The sequence below is a fragment of the Bubalus bubalis genome, chromosome 10 (assembly GCF_019923935.1).
Source record: "Bubalus bubalis isolate 160015118507 breed Murrah chromosome 10, NDDB_SH_1, whole genome shotgun sequence".
NCBI classification, from domain to species: Eukaryota; Metazoa; Chordata; class Mammalia; order Artiodactyla; family Bovidae; genus Bubalus; species Bubalus bubalis.
In genome coordinates, this window is record NC_059166.1 from 96,540,524 (window position 1) to 96,557,957 (window position 17,434).

Sequence of the window (17,434 nt, forward strand, 5' to 3'; positions counted from 1 at the left end):
AATGTGGTAAAATTAATAAAAACCTGAAAAATCTGACTTCTAAGTGAGCTCTTTTGACTATATTTCAATTCAAAAGCAGACCCCAAGAAATGAGTGCCTGAAGTTACTAAGTGTATTTATTTGTCAATAAAAAATGCTTTCTATTTTATATTCATCAGAAACAGGACATGCTAAGTCGATTCAGTCACATCCAACTCTTTTGGACACTATGAATTGTAGCCCACCAGGCTCCTCTGTCCATGGGATTCTCCAGGCAAGAATACTGGAGTGGGCTGCCATTTCCTGTCAAGGGGATCTTCCCAGGATTGAAGCCATGTCTCTAGGTTATTTACCACTAGTGCCACTTGGGAAGCCCAAAAACAGGACTTTAGATATTAATACAGTTCTACAAATGCATGTTGAATAATTAGTATTTTCTCTTCCTCACAACTTATTAACTTCTAACAGGAAGGCACTGCTAAGCATGATGAGTTTGGTATGTTGATATTCTTCACTTTGAATCAACACAGGTCAAAGAATGTAACTGGCACATGACACACCAAACACTCAAATGAACAAAATTAATACATTTTTTAAAGTAGACAGGTCTTTTTTATGTTCTTTATAAAAAATTCAATTAGTTCTAAACTAAGGAGAATACTGATCCCATCACGTCATGGCAAATAGATGGGGAAACAGTGGAAACAGTGACAGACTTTATTTTTGGGGGTTCCAAAATCACTGCAGATGGTGACTGTAGCCATGAAATTAAAAGACGCTTGCTCCTTGGAAGGAAAGTTATGACCAACCTAGACAGCTTATTAAAAAGCAGAGACATTACTTTGTCAACAAAGTCCATCTAGTCAAAGCTATGGTTTTTCCAGTAGTCATGTATGGATGTGAGAGCGGGAATATAAAGAAAGCTGAGCGCCAAAGAATTGATGCTTTTGAACTGTGGTGTTGGAGAAGACTCTTGAGAGTCCCTTGGACTGCAAGGAGATCCAACCAGTCCATCCTAAAGGAGATCAGTCCTGGGTGTTCCCTGGAAGGACTGATGTTGAAGCTGAACCTCCAATACTTTGGCCACCTCATGCGAAGAGCTGACTCATTTGAAAAGACCCTGATGATGGGAAAGATTGAAGGCAGGAGGAGAAGGGGACGACAGAGGATGAGATGGCTGGATGGCATCAATGACTCAATGGACATGAGTTTGAGTAAACTCTGGAGTTGGTGATGGACAGGGAAGCCTGCCGTGCTGCAAGTCCAGGGGGTCGCAAAGAATAGGACATGACTGAGCGACTGAACTGAAGGAGGATACCAAATTTTCCTCCCCTCTCTCTATTAATGCTAAAATAATATAGAATATTGTATTAAAGATGCAAGTACTTTTATACAACACCTCACCCTATCTCAAGTCCTTCATTCTCTTGACCTTGTGTCATACATTTCTCTACTCATTTTATATGCCAGAAACTGATAGGACTGAATTTTGCTTGGGTACCAACACAACAACACTAGAGCAGTTGTTTAAAAGGAACGTGGATTAAAGCTTCTCTGTTCTACCTGAGATGCAGGCTATGTGAGGGATCAATGAAAGGGATAGCATGGACCTTGGGACTGCACATTTAGGGATGGAACATTTTTTAACTGAATGAAAGACTCTAAATTCTGTAGTGCTTTGTTTCCCTGGTAGCTCAGCTGGTAAAGAATCTGCCTGCGATGCAGGAGACTCCGGTTCGATTCCCGGGCTGCAAAGATCTACTAGAGAAGGGATTGGCTACCCACTCCAGCATTCGTGGGCTTCCCTGGTGACTCAGATGGTAGAGAATCTGCCTGCAATGCGGGAGACCTGGGTTCAGTCCCTGGGTTGGGAAGATTCCCTGGAGGAGAGCATGGCAACCCACTCCAGTATTCTGGCCTGGACAGTTCCATGGTCTGTATAATCCATGGGGTCCCAAGGATTTGGACATGATTGAGTGACTCACTTTAGTTTGCCCTGTCTTTTTGCTTCTACACATATATGGCATCCTACAGTAGTTGCCTTTTTCTGTGTGACTTATCGATATTTTACTGGGCATAATGCCCTCCAAGTTCATCTATGTTGTTTCATTCTCTTTTATGGCTGAGTATTCTATTGCATGTATATACCACATCTTCTTTATCCACCCACCTGTTAATGGAAATTAGGTTGTTTCTATACCTTGACAGTTGTACATAGTGCTATCACAAACACTGCGGTGTCTGTATCTTTACAACTTAGTGTATTTGTTTCATTCAGATATATATTCAGGAGTGGGATTGATAGATCATATGGTAATTATATTTTTAATTTTTTTAGAAACCTCCATACTGTTTTCCATAGCAGATGCACCAATACCACCAACAGCATATAGGAGTTCTATGTTCTCCAGATCCACAGAGCCAACACGCGTGGGGTGTTTTGATAACAGCCATGCTGACAGATGCGAGCTGATAGATCACTGTGGTTTTCATTTGCATTCCTCTGATGATGAGTGATGTTGAGAATCTTTTCATTTGCCTGTTGACCATCTGCATTCCTCCTTGGAAAAGGATCTATTCAGTTCTTCTGCCCATTTTAAAATAAACTGTGAGTTCCTTTTTTTATATTGAGTTGTATGAGCTATCTATATATGTTGCATCATAATCCCAAATATCAGTCATATTTACAAATAGCTTCTCCCATTCAATAGGTTGTCCTTTTCATTTTGTTGATGGTATCCTTCATTTTTAAAAAGTTATACAGCTAAGTTAGTAGGCAAGCTCTTTCTGTGGAACTCAATACTTTTAACTTCCCTTTCTATCTTGTAAACTCAAACTCCAGTCACACAGTGAGCTCATGGGAAGACCAGTGCAGCCTGTACTTCAGCTGCAGAATTAGGTCTGACTGTTTGCTGCTGCTGCTGCTGTTGCTGCTGCTAAGTTGCTTCAGTTGTGTCCGACTCTGTGCGACCCCATAGACGGCAGCCCACCAGGCTCCCCCGTCCCTGGGATTCTCCAGGCAAGAACACTGGAGTGGGTTGCCATTTCCTTCTCCAATGCATGAAAGTGAAAAGTGAAAGTGAAGTTGCTCAGTCATGTCCGACTCTTAGCGACCCCATGGACTGCAGCCCACTAGGCTCCTCTGTCCATGGGATTTTCCAGGCAAGAGTACTGTCTAACCTTCTACTGATAACCACACAAGGAGCAAGCCTCGGAACCCACACTATTATTTGATTCCTGACTTCCCTGGTGGCTCAGACGGTAAAAGCATCTGCCTACAATACAGGAGACCTGGGTTCGATTCCTGGGTTGGGAAGATCCCCTGGAGAAGGCAACAGCAACCCACTCCAGTACTCTTGCCTCGAAAATCCCATGGACGGAGGAGCCTGGCAGGCTAAAGTCCATGGGGTCGCAAAGAGTCAGACATGACTGAGCGACTTCACTTAACACTTAAGGTTTTAGTTATTGTTGAAATTCTCCTGATTTTGGGGTATCAGTAAAATATTTTAGCTACACTGTTTTATTCCTCATTTTGTTGTTTGTATATCATTTGAATCAATGTGAAGCCATTGATTTAATTTTTGTTTAAATATAAACACATTTTCAACCACTTGCTCCCACAGGCCAGCACACACTTTAAGCTAGGAATTAACATGCTCCACTAAAGGTGTACTTTTACAGGCCAGTGAATGGTTTATTTCAGTTGGAAAATATTCTACATATTTGAGGCAGGGCTATCTCTAAATTGCAGAAGCACAATTAAAAGTTCTTAAATTGAGGCTTACTTTTGAATGTCTAAATAACTTTTGCGCGGTGCGTGCTTTTCTTTCTTCTTTGAACAAAGTGGTGGAACATCTTCTTCCAGTGTAAAACAACTTGCTGGCTTATTAGGACTGCATTTTACTCATTAAAATATGTCATCCAGGAAGCTCAGAACTAAGTACAATTATGAATATAATGAGCTTAATCTGTATACCACCTAGGTAGCCAAACTGTATAGCAGGAAGCACCTGCCTCATGAACTTTGTATAAGTTAAAAACCAGACTAAATTAAGTACATTTTTAAAAACAAAAATGTATTTCATTCATACAATACTTGCTAATAAATAAATAAATAACAAATGTCACTGTTTGCTACTTAATATACTATTATGCTTTTTAAACATTTTAAGAGATGTGGTCCAGCCTCATGGGATTAAAGCCTCATGGTAAAGGCTACCAGAGCTCATTGTTAATCAATGAGCCCAGGACTGCATAGAAGGTTACATCTGCGGAAAGTGCTCCGAAGATCTGAATAAAGCCTTGGAGTGGGTGCCCTTGCAGGCAGATGTAACTGACATGCCAAGGTTCATGGCGAGTAGGAGGCTTTCAGGGACTGAAAGGTCACTGTGGTTGGACCACAGAGAAGGAGGCTAGAGTACACAGAGGGCTTCATGCTGCACTACCGAAGATGACGCATTACATTCGTGAAAATACATGTCCGTTTCTGACAATAGTGTAGATTATATGAGCAAAATATCCATCTGTGAAACGCCTCAGAGCAAACATCCCTGTAAACCCTGGGTCCTGAGCACAGGCTCCTCCACTCAGGCTGCGCTGTATCCACACCTTCCTGTCTACTCCTGATCAGAGTCCTGGAAGTCTCTGCTCTCTCCTGCACCATCGATTTTTCTCTCTCTCCACTTTTCTCCATCTACAAACATGCCACCTGAATTTTCACCATCTGAGCAATACCCTCTTTCACCCCCACTTCCCTCTCTAGCTAATGGTCCCATGTTTTGCTCTGTTAAAAGAATCTTTCTTTCTTTTCCACTCCTGCACTCACAGCGATCAGCTGGGAACACCCCTCTGGCTCGAACACTAAGGTCAGGTCACACCCTCTGCTCCACACCCTCAGCTGCTTGTTCACCTGTCAACGCACCACTGCCCTCACTTCCAGGACACCTGTCTCCTGGGCTTCCTTCTAACACGGGGCCTGCTCAGTTTCAATCCTGTACCCTGTGCCTTAAAAACAGCTCCAGAAGCTGGCCCCTCCTCTCCACCTCCACCGCTCGCTCCAGTAAAGCCACCGCTGCCTTCTGGGCACTATGAGGGCCCCAGCAGCCCTTCTCACTATGTCTTTGCTCAATTCCAGCAGATCTCGACCTGGCAAGCAGGTAAATCCCTTTAAAACAGACCAGATGACACCATTTCTGTTCTCAAAACCCGCCCAAATCTCCCGGTCCCCCTAGGAGATGATGCCCACCTCCTTCCAGTGCTTCCACAGCCTGGCCCTGTCCTGGCTCTGAGCTCCTGAAGCTCACTCTGCTCCAGCTGTCTCTCTGTGTTTCCTGGTCCTAAAGCACGTTGGGGCGTTCCTCTAATGTTCCCTCTGCCTCGGGTGTCCTCCCACATAACTTCCCTACTGAGTCCCTCACTCCCTTCAAGTCTCTCGTCTCAGCGAGGCCCTCCCTCTCTCAGTATAGTTTTCAAAGCATAATTCCTGTTGTGGCTAACACTCTCTCCACTCTGCTATTTTCTCCCCTGTAACATCTGTCCCATTGGACAAGGTCTGTGTGTTACCTACTCCCTCTAAGTACAGCCTTGGACCTACTAGAATACAAACTCTCTAAGGACAGAGGATTTTGTCTGTTTTGCTCATTTCTGAGCTTGGAACACATAGGATCATATCTGGAACACAGTGGGCATTCAGTAACTATCTGCTGAACATGTAAACAGATGAAAGATTTCCTTGTGCGAGAAAAACTGCTGGCACAAACACAGGGAGGAAACACCACCAGTGTGAACTGTTAGTGCTGAGAAGTTACTGTAAGTCGTGGTCATTCTGCTTCTTAACCTATGGGGAGTGAAAAATGTATTAACTTCATTATTCTATTTTATTACATATAATATATATTACATATGTATGTATTTCCTTATATATTTGAAAATCCTGTATTATATATATGAAAATCCTATATTGTATAGATATGTGAAGTATTACACAATGTGAACTCTAAAGTGATCTTGGATACCTGTGGAGTGCCTAGGGAAAAAAAAAAATGTAAACTATCCCTCAAAGACCACTTCCACAGCAAATGTCAGACAACTGACCAGAGAAAATGTGCAAAATTATATACTCACAGTGCACATTTACAAAATACACAAGCAGTAAAGCCACCATGAGCATAATTCATCAAAAACAACCAAATAAAAATCCGACCATAATTGGGCCACAAGAGGTTCAGACTATAGCACCAACTGGATGTCCATCACAAAAGAAATACATCTAATATTAAGAGGGTGAGTTAATATTTATAACATACTTGGACCAGGGCTTAATACATAAGTACTATTCAAATATTTGTTACATAAACTTAAATATATGTTATATTCACTAACTTACCAATCACCTGGACATTTTAAAATTTATTTTTAATTGGGGAAAAACTGCTTAAAAAAAACAAATTTAAAAGCAAAACACACAAAACAATGAATGAAATATGTGAAGGTAATAAGATGCCATCAGAAAAGAGAAATGTTAGAAAAAAAACACAAAAATAAGCAATGAAAATGATTTCCATTATGTTTATATATATATATATATATATATATAACTGTATACTTGAAATCTGTAAAGTTTATTTGATATAAATTATATCTCAATAAAGGTGACTTTAAAGAAAGGAAAAACTGCCATTGAAATAAAGATGCAGTTCAGTTCAGTCGCTCAGTCATGTCCGACTCTTTGTGACTCCATGAATCGCAGCACGCCAGGCCTCCCTGTCCATCACCAATTCCCAGAGTTGACCCAAACCCACATCCATGGAGTCGGTGATGCCATCCAGCCATCTCATCCTCTGTCATCCCCTTTTCCTCCTGCCTCCAATCCCTCCCAGCATCAGAGTCTTTTCCAATGAGTCAACTCTTCGCATGAGGTGGCCAAAGTACTGGAGTTTAAGCTTTAGCATCGTTCCTTCCAAAGAACACCCAGGGCTGATCTCCTTTAGAATGGACTGGATAGATTCAGAGAACGGTGTAAACTGTAAGTTAATCATGATATGAAAAGTAGTGAATTAGAAATGAAGTTAAAGATGCAACTCAGAATTCTTCAAAGAGATCAAAAGAAATGGAAATACAAAGGAAGGTTAGGAGACATGGATAACAGGTACGTCCTGCCCAGCTCTAGTATAACTATCACAGAGGTTGGTACAAGGAAAGACGGGACATATTCAAAGTGAAAATGGATGAAAGTCTCATAAACAATGAAAGACATGAAACCTCAAATGTAGGAAGACTCAAGTCCACAGCAAGTCAGACAATTATAAAGAATTCCACATCTAGGCACACAATGCTAAAACTCTGACACAACAGGACAAAGGAAAAAAACTGTAAAAAAAAAAATCATATGAAGGAATAACTATTAGACAAAAAAGAAACAACAGAAATCTAAAGATAGTGGAGTAAAATCTTCTTTTTTTCAGAGAAAATAACAAAATCAAATACCACACTAAATTGTCATATAACAAAGAGGGAATCATTATGAGTTATTTAAAATATAAAACCCAAGAAAGTTTACCAGTAAGAGAAACTCATTTGGAACTTCTAATGATAGAAAGAGGCAATGATGACTTAGTTTAAGAATTTCATTTCTTATTTTATGACATGACCCCTTATTCAAAACATCTTTTCAAATTTTTCCTCACATCATCAAACAGAGAACATCAAGCATGAATGGTTTTACATGAAGATTGCTAGTCACTGACATGGTTATTAACCAAAATATGACTAGTTCTTAGAAAAATCATCCAATAAACAACTGGAAATAATATCCATGAGAGAAAAAAATGTCCATCATTATTTATAATGAAGGCCTTTTAAAAAACAGAGAACAAGAACATAGAAGGTAAACATGTTTTCTTCCATATTACCTCAGTATCTGACTGCTTAAATAAATCATGGAATAGAGAGTCAGGAGAATTGCTGTAATATTTTTGAGGTAAATTCTTCTTCCATCTTCTTTTCCAGCATAAAAGTAATACTTCCAAGTGTAAAAACGTATGAAAAGTACCCGTACTTCTTGACTTGTTCCGTTTTTCTCTATGCCCAGGTTTTCAGAATCATGATCATATTGAATTTTGTGCTCTAAACCTTTCAATGAACATTAAGAGTGCTTTTTAGTGGCTCCATGATATTCCACCGAGCAGACGAATGAAACCTGCATGCCTCTGCCCCTCAGGAAACCTCTTTAGTTGCCGTGAATTATCTAAGAGTAGCAATCATTTTGGTGTCTAAAACATTTTGTGCTTAATGTTTATTTCTTCCAGTCAGATTCCTAGAAGTGGAATGACTTATTCTTTAGCTCAGAAACCAATACAGCTTTCCTGTCCAATGTAAAAGGAAATGATGCTTCCAAAGACTCCTCACTTAGTGGAAACATAGCCTCCTTGAATTATTACCAACTCCAGTGAGCAGAAGGTCATTTAATTCAGGGTCTAAAATGAAATGCCTCATAAAATGCTTGGATGACAATTTATATTTCTCAAAATCACTTATAGAGCTTCTTAAGGTACAGTCCAAGGCTCTAAAACTGAAACTTTACACAGAAACTTTTAAAATTGTGTTTATCTATGACAAGCTATTCCTTTGGCACATCCTTGGGGATATGGTTCAAATAGAGATCAAATGGACCTTGCATGGCAGCTTTTGAATTTTAACAAGAAAAACTGCTAAACAATAGGAATATTACTTTTCAGAGGACACAATAACTCTATTTGAAGACAGATCTTAAACTATTCTTATTTGACAATGCACCTCAAATATAGCAAACAGTAGGTATTTCAAATGGAACAAAATGTCAGAAAAGAAGGAAGTACTCAAAAAGGAGCCAGATCCTCTAATATCAGAAAGATCTCACCAGGCTGCTGATGACCACTGTGTCCTGACAAATTCTAGAACTGCATACATCAAATTATAAATAATTATTTCTTTTACCCCTAACTTCTCTTTTTATCCTTCTCCTTAACTTTATTATTCATAGATTTGGGGATGATGAAATTGGTTACATAAAAAGCTGTCTGTTAAATTGTGCCTAATATATTAGGAACACACACGAGATCAGCCTCTCATCTCTTCACTTCCTTATGGCCATCAGCGGTGCTTTTTCTCATCTCACAGGCACATATATCCCTAGGCAGAGCCAGGAGAGCGACTTCCTAATGGCACAGAATCTGAAGTTACACTTGGTAGATTCCCGAGTTCTCTAAAGTTGAACAATTAACATGAACTCCTGGTACTTCATGTTCTCTATCTGTTAACATGAACAATAATAGTTTTGAGCATCTAGGATTGCAGTAAATTATTAAATGGGTTAATATTTGTCTTAAGAGTATAAGACACATATACAAAGTACAATCTTCATTTTAACTAGTAATACCAATATCTTTCCAATTACCCAATTGCATTATGCAACTAAATTATTTTGCTTCTTAATAACATACATGTCACAAATTTATAAATAATTTCATGAATGCAACAAAAGTTTAGATAAAACACTGCAGCTTTGCTATCAATTGAGTTTACTAAAATTATCAATCTTAGCCTAAGATTTCTCAATTTATACAATAGCGGATTTGATCAAGATTTTAAAAATAAGAAGCAGATTATATACATGTAGTTCATATCAACCACACAAGGGCGTCCAAGAACTTCCAGATGTACAAGCTGGGTTAGAAAAGGCAAAGGAACCAGAGATCAAATTAACAACATTCACTGGATCACAGAGAAAGCAAGAAAATTCCAGGAAAAACATCTACTTCCGCTTCATTGACTATGCCAAAGCCTTTGACTGTGTGGATCACAACAAACTGTGGACAATTCTTAAAGAGTCGGGAATACCAGACCACCTGACCTGTCTCCTGAGAAACCTGTATGCAGGTCAAGAAGCAACAGCTAGAACCGACACAGAACAACAGACTGGTTCAAAATCAGGAAAGAAGTATGACAAGGCTGTATACTGTCACCCTGCTTATTTAACTTATATGCAGAGTACATCAGTGGAATGCTGGGCTGGATGAAGCACAAGCTGGAATCAACACTGAGGGGAAAAAAATCAACTACCTCAGATATGCAGATGACACCACTCTAATGGCAGCAAGTCAAAAGGAACTAAAGAGCCTGTTGATGAAGGTGATAGAAGAGAGGAAAAAGTTGGCTTAAAGCTCAACATTCAAAACGAAGATCATGGCATCTGGTCCCATCACTTCATGGCAAAAAAAGGGGGAAAGTGGAAATAGTGACAAATTTTATTTTCTTGGGCTCCAAAATCACTGCTGATGGTGACTGCAACCATGAAATTAAAAGACGCTTGTTCCTTGGAAGAAAAGTTATGACAAACTTAGCGTATTAAAAAGCAGAGACATCACTTGCTAACAAAGGTCCATAGAGCCAAAGCTATGGTTTTTCCAATAGTCATGTATGGATGTGATAGTTGGACCATGAAGAAGGCTGAGCACTGAAAAATTGATGCCTTTTAACTGTGGTGTTGGAGAAGACTCTTGAGAGTCCCTTGGACTGCAAGGAGCTCAGACCAGTCCATCCTAAAGGAGATCACCCCTGAATATTCTTTGGATGGGCTGATACTGAAGCTCAAATATTTTCTTCACCTGATGCGAAGAAGTGACTCACTGGGAAAGATCCTGATGTTGGGAAAGATTGAAGGCAGGAGGAGAAGGGGATGACAGAGGATGAGATGGTTAGATAGCATCACTGACTCAATGGACATGAATCTGAGCAAACTCCAGGAGATAGAGAAGGAAAGGGGAGCCTGGCATGCTGCAGGCCATGGAGTTTCAAAGAGACTGAACAACAACAATCACAAGAAATTTTTATAGAGACAAATAGTAAACAGATGAGGTCATTAACTCATGCCATCAAAAATGTATATCAAGCTCCAAAATGAGGCCACTTCCAATATATGACAACAGATTGACTAATATTTTATCTAAGTAATAATATTTTATCTATAATTCTAAGCCTTATTCTAAGTTTTGCATGAATATTGCTTAGTCAATTTAATAAATATTTCAGAGCATTTTATACTGGGCTAACCATTGCAAGGTTAGAAAAATCAGTAAAATGTAGTCTCTGACTTTTTGGTGCTTACCTACTGAAGGGGGAATGAAATAAATATACAAATAAACACAGCATAAAGCACTATAACATAGATGCCGTAAGATGGGGTAAAAAAAATAACTAGAAGATTCAATTATTTATTTGTTCAATTAATATTTATAGAACATTCACTATAACCTCTTAAGGTATTTGAAGTTTTATAAGAGAGGAAAAAAAGTCGAGATATACATAGCTACAATAAAAGTAACTGGGTTAAATTAAGTGAACATGAGGGCAAGTAATGGGTACAAGGTAGAGCAGCTTCTGTGTAGGGCCTTGAATGCCAGTCAAAGCAGAAGGTCATGGAAGCTACTCTGAAGGAAAATTATACAATCAATCTGAATCTTTAATAAGTCTAGCCTAGCAGAGATGTAGAATGGCTCAGGATAGGAAAAAAGATGATGTGGAACCAATTATAAAGGTTTTTATTACAACAGCTCAGGCTAAACGTAATAAAAGATGGAAGGCAATAGCAGGGGCAAAAAACAATCATTTCATGGGAAACTTTGAAAACCAGTCAAAGAGGAATATTCCGTAGCACAAAGCAAACAAGAAGCAAAAGGGAATGAGAAAGTGAAGGTTTGCTTTGTAACTTCAAAGCTGTTATCTATTGCCAGCATAAAAAAAGGAAGGAGAAATCAATTTCTATGGGGATATAGTGAGTTTTGCATTGGGACTTTGGGCATTGAGGTGTCCAGTGGTACCTCCTGGAAGAGATCCCCAGAAGCAGCTATTTAGACACGGGAGATGTCAGTACTGCAAGTAGATATTCAGAAGACATTGCCCTAGAGGGACTGGCTAAACTCAATTTATGGGCGTGAGTGAATATACCAAGAAGGAAGATTATCGAGAGAGCAGTCATCTGAGGATGCAATCTGATTGCAAGAAAGAGAAAGGCAGGGTAACAAAGGAGACAAGGAGTGGAGGGGAAGTGCACAGTGTGCAGAGGAGAAAGTGTGTGTGTGCAGAGTGGAAGGAGGCCAGGAGTGCAGACACGGAGGAGAAGCAGCAGAAGCAGCATTCAGGCAGCCAGAGGGCTGTGGCAGTGGGAATGATCGATTTTAATGGAGTGAAGCTGGCGAAAGCCAGATTTAAAGGGGTGGGTGAGTGCCATGGACATGCGCGTGTAATTGACAATAAGCAGCTAGTTACACATGAAGCAAGGTATGTCCCATTGCTTTCAGATATCAAGGTGAGAAAAATGAAAGAAGTCTTTGTATTCTGAAGGCTGGATAATTTCTTTAGTGGAATAAACAACACTCTACTCATTCAACCATCATTACTGTAACAGACGACAGCTGTGAGATTCCAGGATAAAGAAGCATCTGCCACGTGCTTTGTTCCTTTTAAGCCAAATGTTTTATATACTGAAACATGTACTTATCAAACTTTTATAGAAACACTGTTGATTTATTTGAAATACATCTTTCCTAGCAGAGCTGGCTTTCTTTAAGAATCTGAAAGAGAGAAAGTCTGGAAGATTAAATAAAGAAAGGAGAGACCTTCTCGTCCTCGAATTTTCCATCTTTCAAAATTTTGTTTTGGCAAAATAGTGTAACATTTCTTTGGGTCTATCAGTTGGGGATACAAAGACTGGCTCGTTTATTCTGCAACAGTAGATGATGAGAGCTGCAAGTAGTAAACTGACATTTTATGGGAAGAAAACGAGGTCCCAAAAAATCTGAGGGTCCAAGGTCACAGAGCTAGGGGGAGAAAGCCAGGACTTGAACTTGTTTTCTTCTCCCAAGAAAGGTTTCATGCTAGTTACACACATTCTAAATTCTCCTCCTTAGTCTTCCCCACCAAAGCAAACTGCTTCATTTCTCCAGTAGTGTATTCATAGATCACCGCAGCTTGGGCAGAGGGTCAGGGAGAGGAAAGAGGAGGGAGAAACACTGGAGCACCTGCCCCGTGCCATGCTGGGTGCTGGGTGCGTATGTCTTGGTGTTTATGTGTCCCCCGCTCCTTCACCTCTCACTCGGGGAGGTGGGCACCAGCTTCTGATTTTACGTAAAACAGTGGTGACATTAAAGGTGTGAACCAGTAAGCGGTGTGTGCAGAATTCCACTCACACTGCAGCGAGGATGTGCAGATGGAGAGGCTGAGGGCCCAGGGAACCAGACCTGAGATTTGCATTCTTCCGCCTCTAAAGTCTTTGTTCTGTTCTTTGCCCTTCCCTCCAAACTTAGCAAAGGAGGAGGAATGGGCCCCAGTTGCTAGAAGAAAAGCTACTCTATTCCTCAAAAAAATAGTAATTCAGTTACTCACTTTCTTTTCTATCACCTTTCACCTCCAGCCAAAGATACAAATCATGACGCTAAACATTTCAATGACAAGCACCACAGTCATTTTGCAGTAATAAGCAGGTTGTTGTTGTTGTTGAGTCGCTCAGTTGTGTCCAACTGTTTGGCAACCTGACAGACTGTAGCCCACCAGGCTCCTCCATCCATGTGGATTCTCCATGTAAGGTCACTAGAGTGGGTTGCCATTTCCTTCTCCAAATAACACGTAGATGGCAACAAAACTGGTGAAACCAGATTATTCTTTTTTTTTTTTTAAGTTCTATCATAAGCTCTTTATAATTGACTCTCTGCTACTCACAAATGCACTTGGCTTGAAATACAATCATAGCTACAATTTTATTTTTTAAGTTTTTATTTGAGTATAGTTTTCTTCACAATGTTGTGTTCCTGTTGTATAACAATGTGAATCAACTGTATGCATACATATAACCCCTCTTTCATTATGCAGCCATAAAAAGGAATCAAATTGTGCTGCATTTGCAGAGACATGGATGGACTTAATGATTGTTAAACAGAGTGAAGTAAGTCAGAAAGGGAAAATCAAATATATATTAATTCACATATGTGGAATCTAGAAAAATGGTACAGATGAACTACTTTCAAAGTGGAAATAGAGACAGAGATGTAGAGAACAAATATGTGGATTCCAAGGTGGGGTGGGAAGGCATTCAGGATGAGTTGGGAGATTGGAATTGACATATACAAACTACTACGTATAACATGGGGCTTCCCAGGTGGCACAGCAGGTAAAGAATCCACCAAGGCAGGAGACGCAGGTTCGATCCCTGGGTCGGGAAGATCTCCTGGAATAAGGAAGAGCAAACCACTCCAGTACTCTTGCCTGGAAAATCCCATGAACAGAGGAGCCTGGCAGGCTTCAGTCCACAGGGTCGCAAAGACGCAGGCATGACTGAGTATGCACGCACGTGTATAAAAGGGATAACTAAGGAGATCTAGTGTACGGTGCACAGCTAGTTTACTGAAAGCTTACCACAGGTGCTAGACACTACCCCAGAAACCTGGCAAAAATATTTTACCTGAAACTTGTAACCATCTTTAGGATTATTAGAAGACCCATTTTGCAGAGGTATTTTGAGTGCTGCTGGGTGTTTTGCCAGATATTTTCTACACACAAGACTTGTATGCTTTAACTCAACAGTCTTCATTTCACATTCCAGCAGCAGCCTACATTCAACACGCTTTTTATACTATACAGTGGTACCAGCTGGAGATGCATAGCGAGAAAAAACTAGCTAGAAAAATAAAAGTAATGCCTTAAAGGAAACAAAGGTGAAATACAGCATCGCAGGTCTTACACATACAAGGGCAAGTAGAAAGAATAAATACCTTTTCACCATTTGTTATCTCATGGTTGATTAAATAAACAAATCCTTGGCATTTATAACAAGATAGTTACTGAGTCTTTTCTTCCACTCATTTATTCAACAAATACCTATAAAATGTTCACATTTTATATGGGGCTCCTGTGGGGTTAGCCTCCGAGGAACACAGAGATGAGGAAAACAGGTTTTTGCTGTTCAGAAATGTTTAGTCTAGCAGGGAGGAATGTATGGAACACAAGGATATTTTATAAAAGATATAAAAAATATGTTGTGACAGTTACAGGAGTTATCGTAACAAGTCTCTTTGGGTTAGGAAATCATCTCTGTGTATTTTTCGAATAATATTTGAGAGGATAGCACTTGGTGAATTCACAGTGGAGGAATGAGCTGCCAACAAGAAATCTAGAAGGACATGGAAGGATGGTATTCAACAGAGCTTTCAGTTTAGACGGGGCCATGGGCGTCGTGAGAAGCCTGCAGGCCTGGCTGAGGGGTGCGGGCTGGGTGCTCTTGCAGGGAGCTGGAGCTGATGCCCAACCCCGGAAGGCAGCCTACAGGGAAGGGTGTTGGACACAGGACTAAAGGGGGTACAGGCAGTGCCAGTGCTGTCAAAAGCAACTTAGAAACATTTCTTGATTTAAGTTTGGGTCTGTTTTCGTTTTCTCATTCTCTGTAGCCTTTGTGCAATTCATGAATAACTTCAAGGCCGAGAAGGGAGAAACAACTGAAACTTTCTTGCAATAGAAAAGGTAGCTTGGAATCCATACACATTGAGAGGAAAATAAATGATGTATTTGTGTCATCAATAAGAATTTGCAAACCAAACTAATTAGGAGAAAAAAAAGAGCTTTCCTCTTTAATCTGGTTTCATTAATACCACAGGAATTACTTTTGCACTCCTGTAGAGCTAATTGCAAATCAATTTTATATAATTAGATATTAATACTGTTATGTTTTCTAATAACTCCCCATTTAACAGTGTCATAACTCAGTGAAGATTCTTAATCATTTTCATGATAATAAATAATCATAACTTTTATTCTAATAAGTGTTGGATACTTATTTTAAACTAAATATTTCTAGGTTTATTTCAGATTTAAATATATCTCAGTATATTCAAGAGTGCTTAAATTAGTTATTCCAGGTCAATTTAACTTTGTTTGCTAATTTAAAATCAATTAATAGCATTTATTTTCCTGTATCAACTAATTTTTATATTTCATGAAGAGGCTGTGTGCACTGCATTTAATATTACTTGATCTTTGCCTTCTTCCAGGGATGGATCCTTGTTCTTCAGGAACTTTCAAAGCTAAAATAAGAAGAAAAGATGTTGGAAGACACCTCCCCCTGTCTGCCTACACTGTTGAGGGTTTCCTTTCAAGACACACAGTTTTATCACAACTAGTTTAAAACCAAAAGCACATATGTTCCAAAAAATAGGAAAGGAAGCTGAAATACCATGAATAGATCCTATTTTAAAGGCTTCTTAACTTTTAAAAATTGTAATGTCAAAAGGCAATTGCCTCTTATTATCATATTCTTTTTAAAAATATTTTGTTCCAAAGTACTTTTACAGTTTAAAATTATGACATATTGGACCATTACTACTTCCGAGAAACTGCAAAAGATTTTAGAAGTTCTTTATTCTGAGGAGAATAATTTGCATCTTAAAGCTTAATGCTGCACTAAAAGAAACTATATAAAATAATTCTGAGTCTGGTAAATAAATCTATCAATGTGAGTGTGATAAATATGTGTAATATTATGACATTTTAAAAAAGCATCCGATATAACATATATCAACCAAATTCTTACAATTTTTTGGAAATATGTAAAGCAATATTAAAGTTCTGTGGAAGATTTTTGGCTGTGTATCTTTAACATGTCTATTTTGTTCAATTATGTATGCAAAAAAGTTTAAGGGCAGTAATTATTTTCTTTGGCTGAGTTTCATAATGCAAGAAGAGTGTTCAAGGAACCATTATCTTAAGCAAGGATGACACATGCATATATTCTCACATAAGTTACATGTGGGTATCATGAAAATTGAAAGTGGAAAGCACTAATATTTTTTGTGGATTAACAAAAAGTACACTAAGAAAATAAATATTTCTTTTGGGAAGTTGATAAGAAGCATCTCCTAACTCAATTAAATTAGACAGAATGCTGTTTTACTTTTTCAAAAAAATTAGACTATTTCAGTTGACTGACAAATTTAGCCTGTTGGCTAATAATGCCAATGCTATAATTAGCTTATATAAAGCTTCAAACTATATAAGGTTCATCTTTTGAGATTCAGTATCTAGTTTGTGAAGACAATAAAGACAGAAAGTAAGAATCGAAATTTCAGTCCTGACTTAAATTCTGTATTGAACACTTAAAGCATCTGAGTAACACTCTGAAGGGTTGGCTAAAGAGTATAAAACGAAGCATCCCTGGTTTTTCCAGTGGTCGTGTATGGACGTGAGAGTTGGACCATAAAGAGAGCTGAGCACAGAAGAATTGATTTTGAACTGTGGTGCTAGAGAAGACTCTTGAAAGTCCCTTGGACTGCAAGGAGATCCAACCAGTCCATCCTAAAGGAAATCAGTCCTGAATGTTCATTGGAAGGACTGATGTTGAAGCTGAAATGCCAATACTTTGGCCACCTGATGCGAA

The 17,434-nt window shown here is 39.1% G+C and overlaps 1 protein-coding gene and 1 long non-coding RNA gene across 4 annotated transcripts in view; one reads left to right on the top strand and one right to left on the bottom strand.

Annotated features, from left to right (window-relative positions):
• ADGRB3 (adhesion G protein-coupled receptor B3) overlaps positions 1–17,434 on the bottom strand; it is an 884,190-nt gene that overhangs the window by 655,627 nt on the left and 211,129 nt on the right. The gene's annotated exons all lie outside the window — the stretch shown is intronic.
• LOC123327816 lies at positions 15,069–16,173 on the top strand. Its single transcript, XR_006542515.1, has 3 exons — positions 15,069–15,199; positions 15,453–15,525; positions 16,053–16,173. It is a non-coding gene; the product is annotated as an uncharacterized LOC123327816 (long non-coding RNA).